At 37.3% G+C, this 19,105-nt stretch overlaps 1 non-coding gene across 1 annotated transcript; it reads right to left on the reverse strand.

Moving 5' to 3' along the window:
• Nucleotides 1–18,950: 18,950 nt before the first annotated feature.
• Nucleotides 18,951–19,058, reverse strand: LOC148577385 (small nucleolar RNA R71). Its single transcript, XR_015903093.1, has one exon. It is a non-coding gene; the product is annotated as a small nucleolar RNA R71 (small nucleolar RNA).
• Nucleotides 19,059–19,105: the final 47 nt, after the last annotated feature.

A 19,105-nucleotide genomic window follows, 5' to 3' on the forward strand; every position in this document is an offset into this window, starting at 1 on the left:
GGCCACGTATGCAAAACGTTGGTCCCATGGAAAAAAAACTTCTCATTATTCCACTATTAAGTCTTTATCTTTTTAGTTTTTACAATATATGGTAATTTTTTAAAAAACTAAAGAATTTCTAATTTCAGTTTAATCTTTTATATATATATATATATATAAAGAGAATACATAAAGAAAGGTGTCCAATTTTCGTATTTTTATTTTAACCTTATTAATAAACACCGATCAACGTAAATGCAATTTAAAAATTAATATAAAATATAATTATTATTAACTTTCCTTCATTCACATTGTGGTTATTTTTTTATTTTACGCATAACTTTCGGTCATGATTTTTTCTTCTTCTTCATTCACAATCATATTAATCTCATAGTAATTAACACATAGTTATTCATTGCATTATCATTTATATTATTTTTTTTATTTTCTTCTATTTTTTGGGTTATCTAAGTTTTATTTTTTATTTTTTTAAACATGAATACGAAACCTGCTCAATATTAAAAGAGAAAGTCTATGCCTGTTATTTAAGGTAGTCATAAAATTTTAAAGTATGTTCAGTTTGAATGGTATCAATAATCTGAGAGAATGGATTTAAACTTAACTATTTAAGAGCATTGGGTATATATTTATTGAATTTTTTAAAAAAAAATTGTTTATTTATATGTCATCTTTTATTTTTGTGGTAGTGGACAGTAGTAGTACTCACATCACAATTTCAAAATTTATTTTATATTTATGTCAATTTATAAAGTATTTTACAAAAAATCATGTTTAAGTAAATTTTTTATTTTATAATTATTTTATATTTTGTAATTTAAAATTTTGTATTTTTATTTTTATTCAAGAATTATTTTTGTATTTTACTTTAATTCTGTTAGTCTAAAAGTACTAATATTAATTTTAATTTTTTAATTTTTAGAATAAACAAAAAGATGTGAATTTTCTTTTATAAATTAGATGATTCAAAAGCTACTCATTATAAAACAAGTTAAGTTTAATTCTTGACATGTTAAATAAAAGATAGAACACATATCACATAAAAAAATATAAAGATGGTAAAAAATATAAAGACATTGATATAAAGATGGTGAAGAATGTAAAGACATTGATAAAAAGCTCTAAAAGCTCTAGGTTGTTGTTGACGTCTTCTGACGGTCCTTTCAATCTCAGGATCAAAATCAAGAAGAGGATTCTTGTCTCTGTTCCTACTCATAAACAAATGGAAGACGAGAAAAAGTGGAAATCTCTACGTCAGAGTGAAGAGAATTTCCAGTGAGGTAATCTAAGTAACCAAAATAAAATAAAATAAAATAAATAGAATAATTTTTCAAAAAATTAATAAGGAAAAAGGGGAAAAATTTTGAAAATAATAAGGTAAAAATAGGAAATTAAATTGAATAAAACAAAAGAAAAATATTAAGCAAATTTTCAAAAAATAAAGGATAAAAAGTAAACACAATTAAAGCAAAGAACGTCTAATCTAAGCAATCAAACAATGGGTAGTTATCAATCACAGTCAATCTCCAACAATGGCGCCAAAAATTTGGTCCAGATTTTATAAATCACAAACTAACCGGCAAGTGTATCGGGTCATATTAAGTAATACCTCAAGTGAGTGAGAGTCGATCCCACGAGAATTGATGGATCAAGTAACAATGGTTGAGTGATTTACTTAGTCAGACAAGCAAAAAGGAGTATTTTTGAGTTCAAATTGCATTAAACAGTAATTCAGAAGAGTTAAAAAAGTAAACAGTAAATTGGTTGTGAGAATTATATGAGAAAACAGTTAAGGTTTTGGAGATGTTTAAATTTCAGGATTAACAATTCTTATTAACCACTTTGATTATGCAAAGGTTCAATTCATAGCAAAATTTAAATGATTAGATTCCAATTTCTTGGTAATTTAATCCTCTTCTAATTCAATCAACTGCCAATTCCTTGGTCACTTAATCTAATTAGAGAGTTTAAGTTCAAATCCTAGTTTATATGCCACACAAAAACCCTAATAATCCAAAGACAATATGATTATATGTCACGTATCACATTAAATCCAGATAGTTAGAGAGTTATGAGAATTCAGTTTCAAGTTGTTATTCAGGTGAGATAGCTTTTCCAAGATCCAACAAGAATTCAAGTTAGAAAAGAGTTATTTTCCAATATACTCTAATCTGTAGGATGAAAAATGAAACTGATTCTTGAATGTCAATCAATGCATAAATCAGAACTAGAAAATAATAGTTATTAATCTATCCAAATAAATAGAGCTCCTAACCTTAACAATGGAGGTTTAGTTGCTCATGATGCGAAAAAATCCTAACAGAAAAAAGTGTAAAGTGCGGAAGATGAGAAGAAGGAAAAAAAGAGAGAAGCCCTAGGCCAAGATATCTTCTCGTTTAGATCTAATCTTAATTAATGTAAAATATATTTTTTAAAATATAAAAATATATTTTCTAAATTCAAAACTAAATAAAAATCAAATTAAATCCTAAAGATTTGGTGCAAATTCACGTGGAAGCCCTTCGTTTTCAGCATGCTGGCGCCAAACTTGAGATTGGTGGCGTTTGACGCCATGTATGCAGCAAATACGCACGCATTCCCAGGCACAACTAGAAAATGACTTATTACAGAGAGATTTACATTACAGATTTGGTCTATATTACAGATAGATTTTTGGTTACCGACGAAATTACTGACGGATTTTGTCCCTCTGTAAAAGCCTCGTTGGAAATTATTTACCGACGGATTTTTTCGTCGGTAAATTACCGACAGATTTTTACCAGTTACCGACAGATTTTCCCTTTGTAAATTTTCCCCTCCATTTCCCCGGAGCGTCAAACTTTTCGACGGATTTTCCGTTTGTAACTAGAGACAGATTTTCCGATGGATTTTTTGTCAGTAATTAAAGACAGATTTTTCGACAGATTTTTCGTCAGTAATTAGAGATAGATTTTCTGACGGATTTTCCATCTGTTATTGGAGCCTTGGAAAACCATTCCAAACTCTGAATACAGATAGAAAATCCGTCTGTAAATCCGTCAGTAAGGTAAAATAGATTTTTTTTAGATTTTTCCATTGCAAAATAAACCTGTTTTCATACAAAATAAATATAAATTTAATAAATACAAATTTTTTATCTAATTTGTATTCGAATATTTATAATATTTCAAAAAATAAACAAATTCATCGTATTATCAAACTAAAAGAAAAGTACTATAACCAAGCAAGTCAATATAATTCAAAACATAAACAAAGTGTATTGATACATCAACTATAATAATAAGTAACAACCATACATGCCAATGAGTTATAGCTCAAATGGCATAGTCTCCCCATACTCAATTAAGAGGTTGTGGGTTCGAGTCTTCTATCTTTGGTAAAAAAAAGAAAAGAAAAAAAGTAACAACCATACATCAACAAAGTGTATTGATACATCAACTATAATTCAAAATATGAACTTAGTGTATTGTTCAACTATACTAAATTTATCAGCTATAATCCTAGTGTTATCTTCATCCCCATCATCATCATAGCCCTCATTAATTCTTATTCAATTAAGTAGGTGGTGCTGCTGTATCTCAAAGCTTGTTTATGTGAAGAAATGGTTGTTGTTGTTGATGAAGTAAAGGCATCACCTGCACATAGAGCAAGGATCTCATCAGGTTATAAAATTGGAACTTACTCTGTACAGAAACCATTCATCATTATTGTGTCCATTGATTCAAACAATGGGTTCATGAATTGATCCTCTGTCCCAGGCTTCTCTGCCTCCTTAATTTCAGGTTCAACAAGTATGGAAGACTCATGATGATCTTGTTCTTGCTCTTGCTCGAGTTTCTAATTTATCTCGAAGAGTTACTGCTAAGTACAATGGTGACGGACACCTACTTGAGTGTATTAAGGTTGACATAGCTCATCAAAATGCTAAACTTTGTGAAGCTAAAAGAAAATGAACGAGGTATAGCTGTAATTAAAATTTATTAATGGCAGGGGATGTATGGCAGGTTCATTTATTAATCTGCTCTACTAAAACAAAACCACATTTATGTTTCTTAGCAGCATATATATGAATGAATGGAAGACCTAGCTAGCTTAGTTGTTGATGATTTCAAAAATTATGAAGGAAAACCAATTTTGAACTCAGTGATACTCATAGACGATAGCCCAGATTCTTGTAGTTTTTGTGCAGCTTTTTTGCTGCATTCTTGGATATTTCATTTTGTTTGTTCTTTTTATTTTAAGAGCATATTTCATCCTTTTGTTAATGGTGATTCACTTCCTTTTTTAAAAGAAAATATATCATCTTACATTACCAGAGCTCTGATAAACCACTATTTTATGGTTTATATTGTGTTTATTTATGTAGTTTTATCATGATCTTTACCCACTTATTCATTAATTAAGCATGCATTTATAATTACTTCCTAAAGTTATTGCATGATTGAAAACTTGCTTCCTAGAGACTTTTAATTATGTATTTTATTTCACTTTTATTCCATTCGATGCCGTGATCTGTGTGTTAAGTGTTTCAGGCTTTATAGGGCATGAATGAATTGGAGATTGGAGAGGAAGCTTGCAAAAATGGAAGGAACACAAGGAATTGAGGAGATGACCAGCGAGAAGTGACGCCGCCGCATGGATCACGCGACCGCGCGAAAGAAAGGAAATCGCAGTGACGCGGCCGCATGGATGACGCGACCGCGCGGCATGGAATAGCACAAGCGACGCGGCCGCATGGATGACGCGACCGCGTGGCAAAGCAGAAAGCCGAATGACGCGGCCGCATGGATGACGCGACCGCGTGACATGTGCGATCTGCATAATCTGCAGAATCGCTGGGGGCAATTTCGGGCCTTATTTTGGCCCAGTTTTCGGCCCAGAAAAGCAGACTAGAGCCAGAGAACATGCAGAAACCAACAACAACATTCATTCCGCATAGTTTTAGTTTTTCAGATCTAGTTTTACTCCTCCTCTAGGTTTTCTCTCTACACATTCATAGTTTTTAGGATTTGTTATTATTCATTGTTTTTGCATTGGGATATTGAGAAGAGTTATTGCCTCATCAAGACTTCGACATTCTAGTTCGTTCTCTTTACTTGTCTCTTACTCTTCCATGTTCCTTAATTTACTTAATTTTACCATTGGATTATTTTAGCATTTATTAATACAAGAATTACCTTTATTTTTAATTAATCTTTTGATTATTATTTATCATGTCTTTCTTTAATTCCCTTTCTTATGTTATGAATTTTGCATTTACAATGAGCGAGTAGTTCCCTAACTTGATGGGAGTTGAGTGAAAGGAACCCTTGAGTTGGGATGCTCAAGAGAAAGATTGTGATTGGGTTTATCGTTGGATTGCTCTCTAGTCACTAACACCAATCCTTCCAAGAGTGGATTGGAACTTGTGGATAGAAACAGCACTCAAACTTGTTTGACTTTCCCTTACTTGATGAAGGACAACTAAACATAATAACCCCCAATTGTCAGTTGATCTTGAGAGTACTGCAACAAGAATAGGGCTTCCAGCTAATCAACTCCCAGTCAAGGCTTTTATTTAAATTTATATAAATTCTCTAATTTAATTTTCTGCTATTCAACTCAAACCTTTTTGAAAACATCTGATTAATAAAATAGCACACCTTTCTGCAACTCGTTGGGAGACGACCTGGGATTCATACTCCCAGTATTTTAATTTTAATTTCTGTGACACCCTTCTAAATTGATGAGCGGATTTCTGGTTGGTTGAGAACTATACTTGCAACGCATATTTTACAATCATTCTTAACTCGCCAATTTTCGCTCGCATCAATTTTTGGCGCCGTTGTCGGGGAGTTGCAATAGAGTGCTAAAGTTATTAGTTGGAATTCATTTATTTACATTTTATTTTATTTTGCTACTATGAGCTGCTTGTTTCTTTCGTTAGATGACACGTTCGCTTCCTGATCCAAGCTTGCTAGTATTCTATCCTGAGATTGAAAGAACTATTTCACGAATAAGGCAAGCTCGGCGTCGGTTAGTCCTCTCTGAGGGCGGATCTGAAACGTCACTTGAGAAAGAAACCAGCCCCCGTTCTACTGATTTGGTTGTTTCACGTGCAGGTAACATGGCAGCAGCCAGGAGAGTTACTATCCAGGAGGCTGGATCCCCTGATTTTACAATGCAACCATTTCAAGCGCATCACCCAGCGGTAGCTACAGACTTTGAAATAAAGACCACACTGCTTAATTTGATGCCCAAGTTTCATGGCTTACCTGCTCAAGAGCCTATCAAGCACCTGAGAGATTTTTAGGCAGCCTGTTCTACTGTCAAGCGTGATAGTGTAGATGAAACTTCGATTTTGCTAAAAGCTTTCCCATTTTCTCTTGAGGGGAAGGCAAGAGAGTGGTACTACACTCAACCAGCAGCAATTGTATCCAACTGGGATACACTGAGAAGAGAATTCTTGGAAAAGTTCTTTCCAGCTGAAGTTACTAATAAACTGAGGAAAGATATTTTCATGATTGTTCAGGATGAATCCGAGACGCTTTATGAATACTGGGAGCGCTTCAATAATCTTCTAGAAGCTTGCCCCCACCATATGATTGACAAGATAGTGTTAATCGGTTATGTCACACAGGAAATGAGGCCCCAAGATAAGACCACATTGGAAAGTGCTAGCAATGGGTCTATGAAAAAGTACAAGACCACTAATGAGGCATGGCAATTGATCAGTGACTTAGCTGAATCTACTAGGAATCACAGGCAGAAACAAGGCCATTCAAAAGCCGTTGCAAAAGTATCCTCTAGTAGAGAGACTACTGCTTTAACTCAGAGTATCTGTGAAATGACCAACTTGCTGAAGCAGATGCAATTAAATCAACAACAAGTTCAGCAAGCTCAACCTTCTCCACCACAGCAAAACCAACATTTATTCCCACAGAGAGTTTGCGGAATCTGCGCTGATTATAGCCACTATACTGATGAATGTCCGCAGCTCCAGTAGAAAGACAACACCGTGGCAGCCACACATAACTTCTATGACCGCCCCAACCAAGGGTACAATCAAGGTGGCAATTACAGCCATGGATGGCAGGACAATTCTAACCAGAATTGGAGGGACAACAACAACAGAAGAGGCAGAGATAATCAGGAAAATCAGAGGTGGAATAACAACAACAACAGACAGCAGAATCAGAATCAGCCTTACAGAGCACCTCACCTAAGGCAATCCCAAGGACCACAGAATACCCAACAGCAGACCTCTCAATTTATCCATCTTTCTGTATCTGCCAATGATGACTTACTACAACCTATTGATCGGAGACAGCAGACCATGGAAAACAACATTAATGCCACTCTGAATGGTCTGACCGCTACTTTGCAGGCTCTTGTCTCCCAGATAGGATCAATGAATAACTCCAATAACCAACCTTTGAGCTCCAGTGGAATTCCCTCTCAACCATTACCCAATCCCAAGGGTGGTATTAATGCCATCACCCTGAGGTCCGGAACCACACTGCAGGAGAGGAATCAAGAGGAGCCAAACCCACCAGAACACGCCTCAGCTGAAGAGGTAGTGGAAATAGAAGATGTTGAAGAAGAAGAGGACATATAGGACGTGGCTGTAGAAGAAGAAGTGCAACCACAGGAGGAAGCACTAAAAGGCGCAGACACTGCAGAAAATGCCACTCCCATCCTATTTCCACAACTTGCAAGGAAGCCCAGGAAGCAGCTGGAACCTGATCCAAAAATGGTAGAGATATTCAAAAAGGTTGAGGTAACTATTCCTCTATTTAATGTTATTCAACAGGTACCTAAGTATGCTAAGTTTCTAAAAGATTTATGCATACATAAAGACAAAATTAATGAATTAGAAACTATTCCTTTAGGAAGTTCCATATTTGCTTTAATGGGAGGTTTACTTGAAAAGTGTAGTGACCCAGGTCCTTGTATAGTTAATTGTACTATTGGTGGTGTGATAATTTCTGAATGCATGTGTGATTTAGGAGCATGTGTGAGTATAATGCCTTTGTCTATATATGATGTTTTGAGGCTCCCTCCCTTAAAAAGGTCGTCAGCTCGTTTTGTGTTAGTAGATAAAAGCATTATCACAGTGGCTGGAGTTGCTGAAGATGTACTAGTAGGCATTAAGGGACTCACGTTCCCCACTAATTTTTATATCCTGGAAATGTCCCAAAATGACTCAGATAAGCCATCATCAATCCTACTCGGAAGACCATTCTTGAAGACCTCAAAGTTTAAATTAGATGCTTTCTCAGGAACATACTCTTTTGAAATAGATGGCCGAGTAGTGATCTTCAATCTGAACGGAGTTATGAAGCATCCTCCAGAAGACCACTCTATCCTCAAGTGTGACATTATAGATGAAATCGTGGCTGAAGTCCATCAGGAGGAATTTGAAGAGAAGCACACAGGACAAGGTCCAAGTGTGGGGACATTCTCAGAGGACAATGACAGTGCCTTACCACTGTTACCAGCTCCAGACAACCCAGAGCCTGAACATGATCAGAAGACCCCTTCCTCCACACCTCAAATATGCTTACCTTGAAGATGGGTAGAAGTTTCTGGTTATCATTGCAAGAGAACTCACTTCTCAACAGGAAGAGCAGCTACTTAGTGTGCTGAGGAGGCACAAGAAGGCAATTGGGTGGAGTTTGGCAGACATAGTAGGCATCAACCCTCAAGTCTGTGAGCATAGGATATTTTTAGAAGACGGAGCAAGACTTGTCCATCAACCCCAGAGAAGACTGAACCCCACTATCCTAGAGGTTGTCAAAAAGGAAGTGACCAGACTACTAGAGGTAGATATCATCTATCCCATCTCAGACAGTGAATGGGTAAGCCCAGTACAAGTGGTGCCAAAGAAGTCTGGAGTCATTGCAGTAAAGAATGAGCATGGAGAGCTCCTGACAACCAAAGTTCAGAACGCCTGGAAGGTCTGCATTGACTACAGACGCCTCAACCAAGCAACCCGTAAGGATCACTATCCTCTTCCATTCATTGATCAAATGCTGGATCGCCTGTCAGGTAAATCACATTATTGTTTTCTAGATGGTTACACAGGTTATTTCCAGATTCATATAGCTCCTGAGGATCAGGAAAAGACCACTTTTACATGTCCTTTTGGGGCTTATGCTTACAAGTGAATGCCCTTTGGCTTGTGCAATGCACCAGCTACTTTTCAGAGGTGCATGATGAGTCTTTTCTCTGATCTTATTGAGGACTGTATGGAGGTTTTTATGGATGATTCTAGTGTTTATGGCGATTCCTTTAGCCTTTGCTTAGATGGATTATCTAGAGTGTTAGACAGATGTGTCAGTACAAATCTGGTATTAAATTTTGAAAAATGTCACTTTATGGTTAAACAAGGGATTGTACTAGGACATGTTGTGTCTGATACTGGCATTTCTGTAGATCCAGCAAAGGTGGATGTTATTTCTAGTTTACCTTACTCCTCTTCTGTGAGGGAGGTCCGTTCTTTCCTTGGCCATGCAGGTTTTTACAGGAGGTTCATTAAGGACTTCAGTAAGGTAGCACTTCCCTTATCCAGGCTACTGCAGAAAGATATTGAGTTCGAGTTCAGTGAAAATTGCAAACAAGCGTTTGATAAGCTGAAGACCGCACTGACTCAAGCTCCATTTGTAAGAGGACTAGACTGGAGCCAGCCATTTGAAATAATGTGTGATGCTTCCAACCATGCCGTAGGAGCAACACTGGCTCAGCGTGAAGGTAAGGATCCTTTTGTTATTGCTTACGCGTCTAAAAGCATAGATGCCACTCAATTGAATTACACTACTACTGAGAAAGAGCTTCTTGCTATTGTTTTTGCTCTGGATAAATTCCAAGCCTATTTACTTGGAACGAAGGTAGTAGTGTATTCAGACCACGTAGCTCTAAAATATTTATTAGCTAAAAAGGAGTCCAAACCAAGGCTTATTCATTGGATACTGCTATTACAAGAATTTGATTTAGAAATTAAGGATAGGAGTGGTAACCAGAATTTAGTGGCAGACCACTTGAGTCGCCTTGAACATATTACAGATGACTCCACTCCTATATCTGATAATTTCCCATTTGATAACCTGCAAGCAGTATCTGAGATAGTCCCTTGGTATGCACCTGTAGCTAATTATCTAGTTAGCCGCACCTTCCCTCCGAACTTTTCTAAGCATCAAAGAGACAAGCTGAAAAGCGAGTCTAAATATTATATATGGGATGACCCATATTTATGGAGATGTGGCGCTGACCAGATAATTAGGCGGTGTGTGCCTCAATCAGAATTCCAGTCCATCTTAGAGGCCTATCACTCATCTGAGAGTGGAGGACATTTTGGCCCTCAGAGAACTGCTAGAAAAATCTTAGACTGTGGATTCTAGTGGCCTACTCTTTTTAAGGACGCTGCTGAATTTTGTAAATCTTGTTTTCCATGCCAGAAATTTGGTAATATATCCAGAAAGGATGAGATGCCTCAACAAATTATACTTTTTTGTGAAATTTTTGATGTTTGGGGCATTGATTTCATGGGTCCATTTCCAAATTCTAATGGTTATTTCTATTTATTGTTAGCTGTGGATTACGTTTCCAAATGGGTGGAAGCAATTTCTACCCGCAATGATGATGCTAACACTGTTGTTTCCTTTGTTAGAAACCACATTATTTGTCGCTTTGGATCACCACGAGCAATCGTGAGCGATCAAGGCACCCATTTTTGTAACAGAAGACTAACAGGACTAATGAAGAAACATGGGATAATTCATAAGGTTGCAACAGCATACCACCCTCATGCTAATGGGCAAGCCGAGGTGTCAAATAGAGAGATAAAACGTATCTTGCAGAAGATAGTCAAACCTCATAGAAGAGACTGGAGCACCAGGCTACAAGATGCACTCTGGGCATATAGAACAGCATACAAAACACCCATTGGGATGAGTCCTTTCCGCTTAGTTTATGGAAAAGCTTGTCATCTCCCTGTTGAAATAGAGCATAAAGCCTTTTGGGCAGTAAAGGAATGCAACATGGGAATTAAGAGAGCCGGAGCTGAAAGGAAGTTGCAACTGCAAGAACTGGAAAGCCTTCGCCTAGAAGCTTATGAGAACTCAAGACTATACAAGGAGAAGATGAAGGCTGTACATGATCAGCACATCAAGAGGAAAGAGTTCCAACCTGGGGACTTGGTCCTCCTTTATAAATCTCGACTGAGACTCATGCCAGGCAAGTTGAGATCAAGATGGGAAGGTCCATACAAAGTGGAGAAGGCTGAACCGTACGGATATTATCACCTAAGCCATCCTTCAAACTCTGAACTTATCAAAGTTAATGGACATCGTTTAAAGCTGTACCATGGCGAGAAGCTGAAGAAAAACAAGGAGCTTGAGATCTTTCTCTTGGAAGATCTCCACATAGCCGAAGACTGAGCTAGTGGAGCGTCCAACTTACGGACGTTAAAGCAAAGTGCTAGGTGGGAGACAACCCACCATTGTATGATTGTTCTTTTCTTTATTTTTAGTTTTCTTATTCAATAACTCTTCTCTTCATTAGTACATTTCGTACATCTGCATTTACATACCTTTATTTTAATTAAAAAAAAATCATGCGATGCGACCGCCTCATTGACGCGTCCGCGTCGCAAGAAGATGGGAGACAATAATAATATGAACAGAGAGTTACATAGGAGCAGGGCTGGAGGCGTGCCAATGGCACAAATTGTCCCACGCGACCGCGTCATATGGGAATAATGGCCTCCCACGCGACCGCGTGCCCCACGCGGCCGCGTGACCAAGATTTCGACGTCAAAGTGGTGCACACCCGAAAGTTGTGCTAGAGTGGTGCTGGACTGGCGCTGGACGCGCAGTCCCTCTCACGCGATCGCGTGCCCCACGCGATCGTGTCGTATCCTTATAATTGACCACTCACGCAATCGCGTCACCCAAAATTTGGCACTAATATAATTTTAAACAGAGAGTTGTGCAAGTGCGATGCTACCGTCGCGCCATTTGCCTAAAACGGGTCACGCGACCGCGTGACCGACGCGACCGCGTGACCGACGCGACCGCGTCATTGAGTTTAAGCGCAAGTTGCGCGACTGCGTGCCCCACGCGACCGCGTCGCTTGCGCCGCACAGTTTTCCTGATTTGCCAAATTATCTTATCTTTTTCTCCCCAAATCCTATTTTCTCTTATCCCTCCTTATTTCTTCTCCCTCTCTTCCTCCCTTCTTCCTTCTTTCTCATTTTTTACTCTCTCTCACCCCATTAACAAGGTTCTTCTTGTTCTTCTTCCCTCCTTGCTTTTCTATTATTCTTCTTATTTTTATATGTTATCTTCTTTTCTTTTCTTTTTACCTTCATTGTTCATATTTTCTTTTTCTTTCTTTCTCCTTTTTACTTGGTGTTATCAATTTATGTGAGTCATTATTTATTATTATATGCTTGTAGATTGTTGTAAATTTGTTTGACAATTATATATTGCTTTTTAAGGGATTACTTGCATGTTCAAATTCTTATTTTCAAGAGCTTCTTCTACATGCATGCAATGTGTTTGTGAAAAAGCCAATATGGCATTATGCATTTTTCTACATTATCCTCCTATTCAATGCTTGCTTTTCACAAATTTCCTTTACTATTGTATTAATTGAAATTAATTGTCAATACAAACGTGATGGTTTTGTTACGAGTGATGCTTGATCTATGCTACTCATGCCCTTTGCCGGCATGCCAATAAACACCTTGCATTCACTTGTCATCATATGCACTAGCTATTTTCCATTAATGAGTTTTCACCTGTACTCATGAGCGTGTGTTAACATCTTTTACCTTTTAATGTGCATTTATAACCATCCTTTTCCGTTCTCTTCCTTGCTCTATCTCTTTGAATTTAATTTACTTTCCCTTCCCTTTTTCAGGATGGCCACCAAGAAAGGAAAAGAGAAAGCCATTCCCAAATCAACAGCAAGGAGAGGAACGAAGAGGGAATTAGTGGCAGAGCCTTCTTCAACCGCAGTTAAGCCCTCAACAAAGAAAATTAAGAGGATTATAAAGGTTGATGATAAAGAAAGAGCCTTCCCAGCAAAGGACACTGCGCGATTCCCCAATCGCTACTGTGAGCAGATGTTCCCCATCCTGGTAGAAAGGAGTTACAACAACGAATACCTTCTTCTCCTCCCTAACCATATTGCTACATTTGTTGAGCCGCAAATTGTCCGAAGACAATGTGGTTTCCTACAGAGACAGCCAAGGCAGGTCAATCTTTCTTGGGTGGTCGAGTTCTACTCCAACTTCCACCTGCCAACCCTGCAGTTTGTCTATGTTCGTCAGAAGCAAGTCCCCATTATAGAAGAGGCCATTCAAAAAGTTCTAAGTCTTCCCCCTGTTCCAGAAGGATTGGACGCCTTTCAAGAAGCCGCACTCAAGCGCCAGATGTACCAATTTGACTGGGACGCCGTTCTCAGAGTTATCGCACTACCTGGCAGCAGATGGATCTACGGATACCATCGTACCCGCCCTAAGGGAATTTCGGCTTCAGCACTTACCTTGAAGGCTCGCGTATGGGCACAGATTATGTCCCATTACGTCTTTCCGAGCACTCACGAGTCCTCCTTCACTGCGGACATGGCCTTTCTACTATGGTGCATCCTTACAGACCAACCTCTGAATATACCAAGACATATCCGGAATGCCATGGGACACGTACAAATCACTGGCAACTTACCTTTTCCAGCCCTGGTCTCAGATCTTGTCTCAGCAGCCGGAGTCTCCTACAGAGCTGGAGACACCAAAGCCATGCTTCCACGGGATGATCAGTATGTCCCCAACGGGAAGTACCTTAGACTTCCAGCAGCCACTATTAGCCAGCCTACTGAACCAGTTGAAGATATTCATTCTTCAACACCACAAGCACCTACAACAGCCCAACTGCTCCAGCAGATACTTGAAAAGTTGGATCGGCATGAACAGAAAGCTAAGCTGAGAAAGCGCCGTAACAAGCGCCGATTCACATACCTCAAGGAGCTGATCATGGGAAAATTCAAGGACTCAGATACCCCAAACTCCACTTCCTTTACCAGCACAGGGAGCCATGATGGTCTCGACTGTGGAGATACTGCTACCAGCCCACCTTTGTTCTTGACAGATGGCACCGAGGACGGTGCAAAGCCTTAAGTGTGGAGAGGTCGGTCAGTACCTGACTTCCGGAGGTAATTTCTCTTCCCTAGCACCAATAAATTAGGATATTTAGTTAGATTTTTCTTTTGTAGAATAGGATAAATTGCATAGTAATAAGTTAGTTGCATGCATGTTCTGCTTGATTGAAAAGACAATAAGTTTCTTCTAAGACCCTATCTTTGGAACAAAATTTCACTAATTTTAATTAAAACTTTTATGTTAAATTTGCTTGAAGTTGTATTTGGAACATGATTTTTGAGCTAAAGAATACACAACTTGTGAGATTTGAGCCTTTATGAATAGTTACATTATTTAACCATAATTATTTCATTCTTGTGTGTTTACTTCTCTATGATTGTAATCTATATTTTGTTTCATCCTATATGTCCAATGTTTATTATATTTATATGTTTGCATATGATTGAGGCCATTATTTGTTTAGCTCACTTATCCAAATAAAGCCTACCCTTTCAATTACCTTTGTTAGCCACTTTGAGCCTTTAAATCCCATTTGTTCTATATTTTACCACATTACTAGCCTTAAGCGGAAAAACAATTATATATCCCAAATTGAATCTTTGGTTAGCTTAAGATAGAATTGTGTGTGTTATTTAAGTATGGGAAATTGTGGGAACAAAAGATAATAAGGGAATGTGTTATGATAATATAATGGGAATTTGGATACCTACTGATGAGCGGATAATTTATACGCTTTTTGGCATTATTTTTACATAGTTTTTAGTACAATTTAATTAGTTTTTAGTATATTTTTATTTGTTTTTAATTAAAAATCACATTTCTGGACTTTACTATGAGTTTGTATGTTTTTCTGTGATTTCAAGTATTTTCTGGCTGAAATTGAGGGACCTGAGCAAAAATCAGATTCAGAGGTTGAAGAAGGACTGCAGATGCTGTTGGATTCTGACCTCCCTGCACTCAAAGTAGATTTTCTGGAGCTACAGAACTCCAAATGGCGCGCTCTCAATTGCGTTGGAAACTAAACATCCAGGGCTTTCCAGCAATATATAATAGTCTATACTTTGCCCAAGTTTAGACGATGCAAACTGGCGTTGAACGCCAGTTCCATGCTGTAGTCTGGAGTTAAACGCCAGAAACAGGTTGCAAAGTGGAGTTAAACGCCAGAAACAGGTTATAAACTGGCGTTCAACTCTAAGAGAAGCCTCTACACGTGTAAAGCTCAATGCTCAGCCCAAGCACACACCAAGTGGGCCCCGGAAGTGGATTTCATCATCATTTACTTATCTCTGTAAACCCTAGTAATTAGTTTAGGATAAATAGGACTTTTTACTATTGTATTTACATCTTCAGATCAATTTTAGTCTTGGTTCTTCTGGTTCCCTCTCTGGGGCCGAGACCAATGAACTCCATTATCACTTATGTATTTTCAACGGTAGAGTTTCTACACACCATAGATTAAGGTGTGGAGCTCTGCTGTTCCTCATGAATTAATGAAAAGTACTACTGTTTTCTATTCAATTCAAGCTTATTCCTATTCTAAGATATCCATTTGCACCCAAGAACATGATGAATGTGATGATTATGTGACGCTCATCATCATTTTCACTTATGAACGCGTGCCTGACAAACACTTCCGTTCTACATGCAAACAAGCTAGAATGAATATCTCTTAGATATCTAATACAGAGGACCGAGTCCGAGATATTAGAATCTTCGTGGTATAAGTTAGAACCCATGGATGGCCATTCTTGAGATCCGGAAAGTCTAAACCTTGTCTGTGGTATTCCGAGTAGGATCTGGGAAGGGATGGTTGTGACGAGCTTCAAACTCGTGAGTGCTGGGCGTAGTGACAGACGCAAAAGGAGGGTGAATCCTATTCCAGTATGATCGAGAACCTCCAGATGATTAGCCATGCAGGTGACAGCGTATCGGACCATTTTCAAAGAGAGGATGGGAAGTAGCCATTGACAACGATGATGCCCTACACAAAGCTTGCCATGGAAGGGAGTAGGAATGGTTGGATGAAGTCAGCAGGAAAGCAGAGGTTCAGAGGAACGAAAGCATCTCTATACACTTATCTGAAATTCTCACCAATGAATTACATAAGTATCTCTATCTTAGTTTATATTTTAATTATGTTTTAATTATCAATTCACCATAACCATTTGAATCTGCCTGACTGAGATTTACAAGGTGACCATAGCTTGCTTCAAGCCGACAATCTCCGTGGGATCGACCCTTACTCACGTAAGGTTTATTACTTGGACGACCCAGTGCACTTGCTGGTTAGTTGTGCGGAATTGTGACTAAGTGTGATTCACGTTTGAGAGCACCAAGCCATTGGCGCCATTGTTGAAGATCACGATTTCCCACACCAAGTTTTTGGCGCCGTTGCCGGGGATTGTTCGAGTTTGGACAACTGACGGTTCATCTTGTTGCTCAGATTAGGTAACTTTATTTTAATTTTAAGTTTTTGTTTTTACTCTTCTAATTTTCGAAAAAATTTCCAAAAAAAAAAATTTTATGTTCTTCAGAATTTTTAAGAATGAATTCTAGAGTTTCATGAAAAATGTTGGAGCCTGGCTGGCTGCAAAGCCATGTTTAAATTCTTTTGGACTGAGGCTTCCAAACCATTATCACAAGAGCAAGCTAGCTGTTCCTAATCCACCTGCTGCTATATGACTGATTTGTATTCTAAAGCTTGGCTGGCCATTGGCCATGTCTAGTGTTTTGGACCGGAGCTTTCATTGAAAGCCTGGCTGGCTAGTGAGCCATGTCTAATTCCTAGACTGGAGCTTTAGACTAACAATGCAAGATTCCTGGAATTCATATAAAAAATTTTGAAATCCTTATTTTTCTTTTTCAAATAATTTTCGAAAAAAATCCAAAAATTTTTTTTAATAAAATCATAAAATCAAAAATATTTTTTTACATTTCTTGTTTAAGTCTTGTGTCATGTTTCAAGTTTGGTGTCAATTGCATATTCATCTTGCATTTTTCAAAATTTGCATTCATGCATTGCATTCATCATGATCTTCAAGTTGTTCTTGATGAACTTTCTTGTTTGATCTTCATATTCTATTGTTTTGTTTTGTAAGGTGTTTTTCATATGCATTCTTGCATCCATAAGGTCTAAACATGAAAGATTTCTAAGTTTGGTGTCTTGCATGTTTTCTTTGCATATAAAAATTTTCAAAAATAAGTTCTTGGTGCTCATCTTGACATTCAAAGTGTTCTTGGTATTCATCTTGACATTCATAGTGTTCTTGCATGTATCATTTGTTTTGATCCACAACTTTCATGCATTAAGTCTTTTCATTGTTTTTCTCTTTCATCATTAAAAATTCAAAAAAAAAAATATATCTTTCCCTTTTTCACTCATAAATTTCGAAAATTTGAATTGACTTTGTCTAAAAATTTTAAAATCTAGTTGTTTCGTATGAGTCAAATCAAATTTTCAATTTGAAAATCCTATCTTTTTCAAAATCTTTTTCAAAAATCAAATCTTTTTCATTTTTCTTATTTATTTTCGAAAATTTTAAAAATATTTTTCAAAAAATCTTTTTCTTAATTTTATCTCATAATTTTCGAAAATATTATCAACAATTAATGATTTGATTCAAAAATTTCAAGTTGCTACTTTATTAAGAAAGATTCAAACTTTAAGTTCTAGAATCGTATCTTGTGATTACTTGTGAGTCAAGTCATTAATTTTGAATTTAAAATTCAAATCTTTTTCAAAACTAATTTTAATCATATCTTTTTGTCATATCTTTTTAAATCCTATCTTTTTCAAAAATTTGATTTTAAAATATCTTTTCTAACTTCTTATCTTCTTATCTTTTAAAAATTGATTTTCAAATCTTTTTCAACTAACTAATTGACTTTTTGTAGGTTTCTTATCTTTTTCAAAGCCACCTAACTACTCGTCCCTCTTTAATTTTCGAAAATACCTCCCTCTTTTTCAAAAATTCTTTTTAATTAATTAATTGTTTTAAATTTTAATTTTAATTCTATTTCTCCTTTAATTTTCGAAAATCATCAACCCCTTTTCAAAAATTATTTTTGAAAACTTCTCCCTCTCATCTTCTTCTATTTATTTAATTACTTACTAACACTTCTCCTCATCTCATATCTCTGCTCCTATCCTCACCCTTGTGTTTGGATTATCCATTCTTCTTCACTCCTATTCCCTTTCTTCTTCTACTAACAATAAGGAACCTCTTTACTGTAACATAGAGGATTCCTCTTCTTTTCTTGTTCTCTTCCCTTTCATATGAGCAGGAACAAGGAAAAGGGTATTCTTGTTGAAGCTGATCCAGAACCTGAAAGGACTCTGAAGAGAAAACTAAGAGAAGCTAAATTACAACAATCCAGAGACAACCTTACTAAAATTTTCGAACAAGAAAAGGAGATGGCAGACGCACCTAACAACAATAATGCAAGGAGGATGCTTGGTGATTATACTACACCTACTTCCAAGTTTGATGGAAGAAGCATCTCAATCCATACTATTGGAGCTAACAATTTTGAGCTGAAACCTCAATTAGTTGCTCTAATGCAACAGAACTGTAAATTTCATGGACTTCCATAAGAAGATCCCTACCAGTTTTTAACTGAGTTCCTGTAGATCTGTGAGACTGTTAAGACTAATGGAGTAGATCCTGAAGTCTACAGGCTCATGCTTTTCCCTTTTACTGTAAGAGACAGAGCTAGAACATGGTTGGACTCACAACCTAAGGATAGCCTGGACTCCTGGGATAAGCTGGTCACAGCCTTCTTGGCTAAGTTCTTTCCTCCTCAAAAGCTGAGCAAGCTTAGAGTGGATGTTCAGACATTCAAGCAAAAAGATGGTGAATCCCTCTATGAAGCTTGGGAAAGATACAAGCAGATGACCAAAAGGTGTCCTCCTGACATGCTTTCAGAATGGACCATTCTGGATATATTCTATTATGGTCTGTCTGAGTT

Source organism: Arachis ipaensis, chromosome B1 (genome assembly GCF_059453495.1).
Source record: "Arachis ipaensis isolate K30076 ecotype BB chromosome B1, ASM5945349v1, whole genome shotgun sequence".
Taxonomy (NCBI): domain Eukaryota; kingdom Viridiplantae; phylum Streptophyta; class Magnoliopsida; order Fabales; family Fabaceae; genus Arachis; species Arachis ipaensis.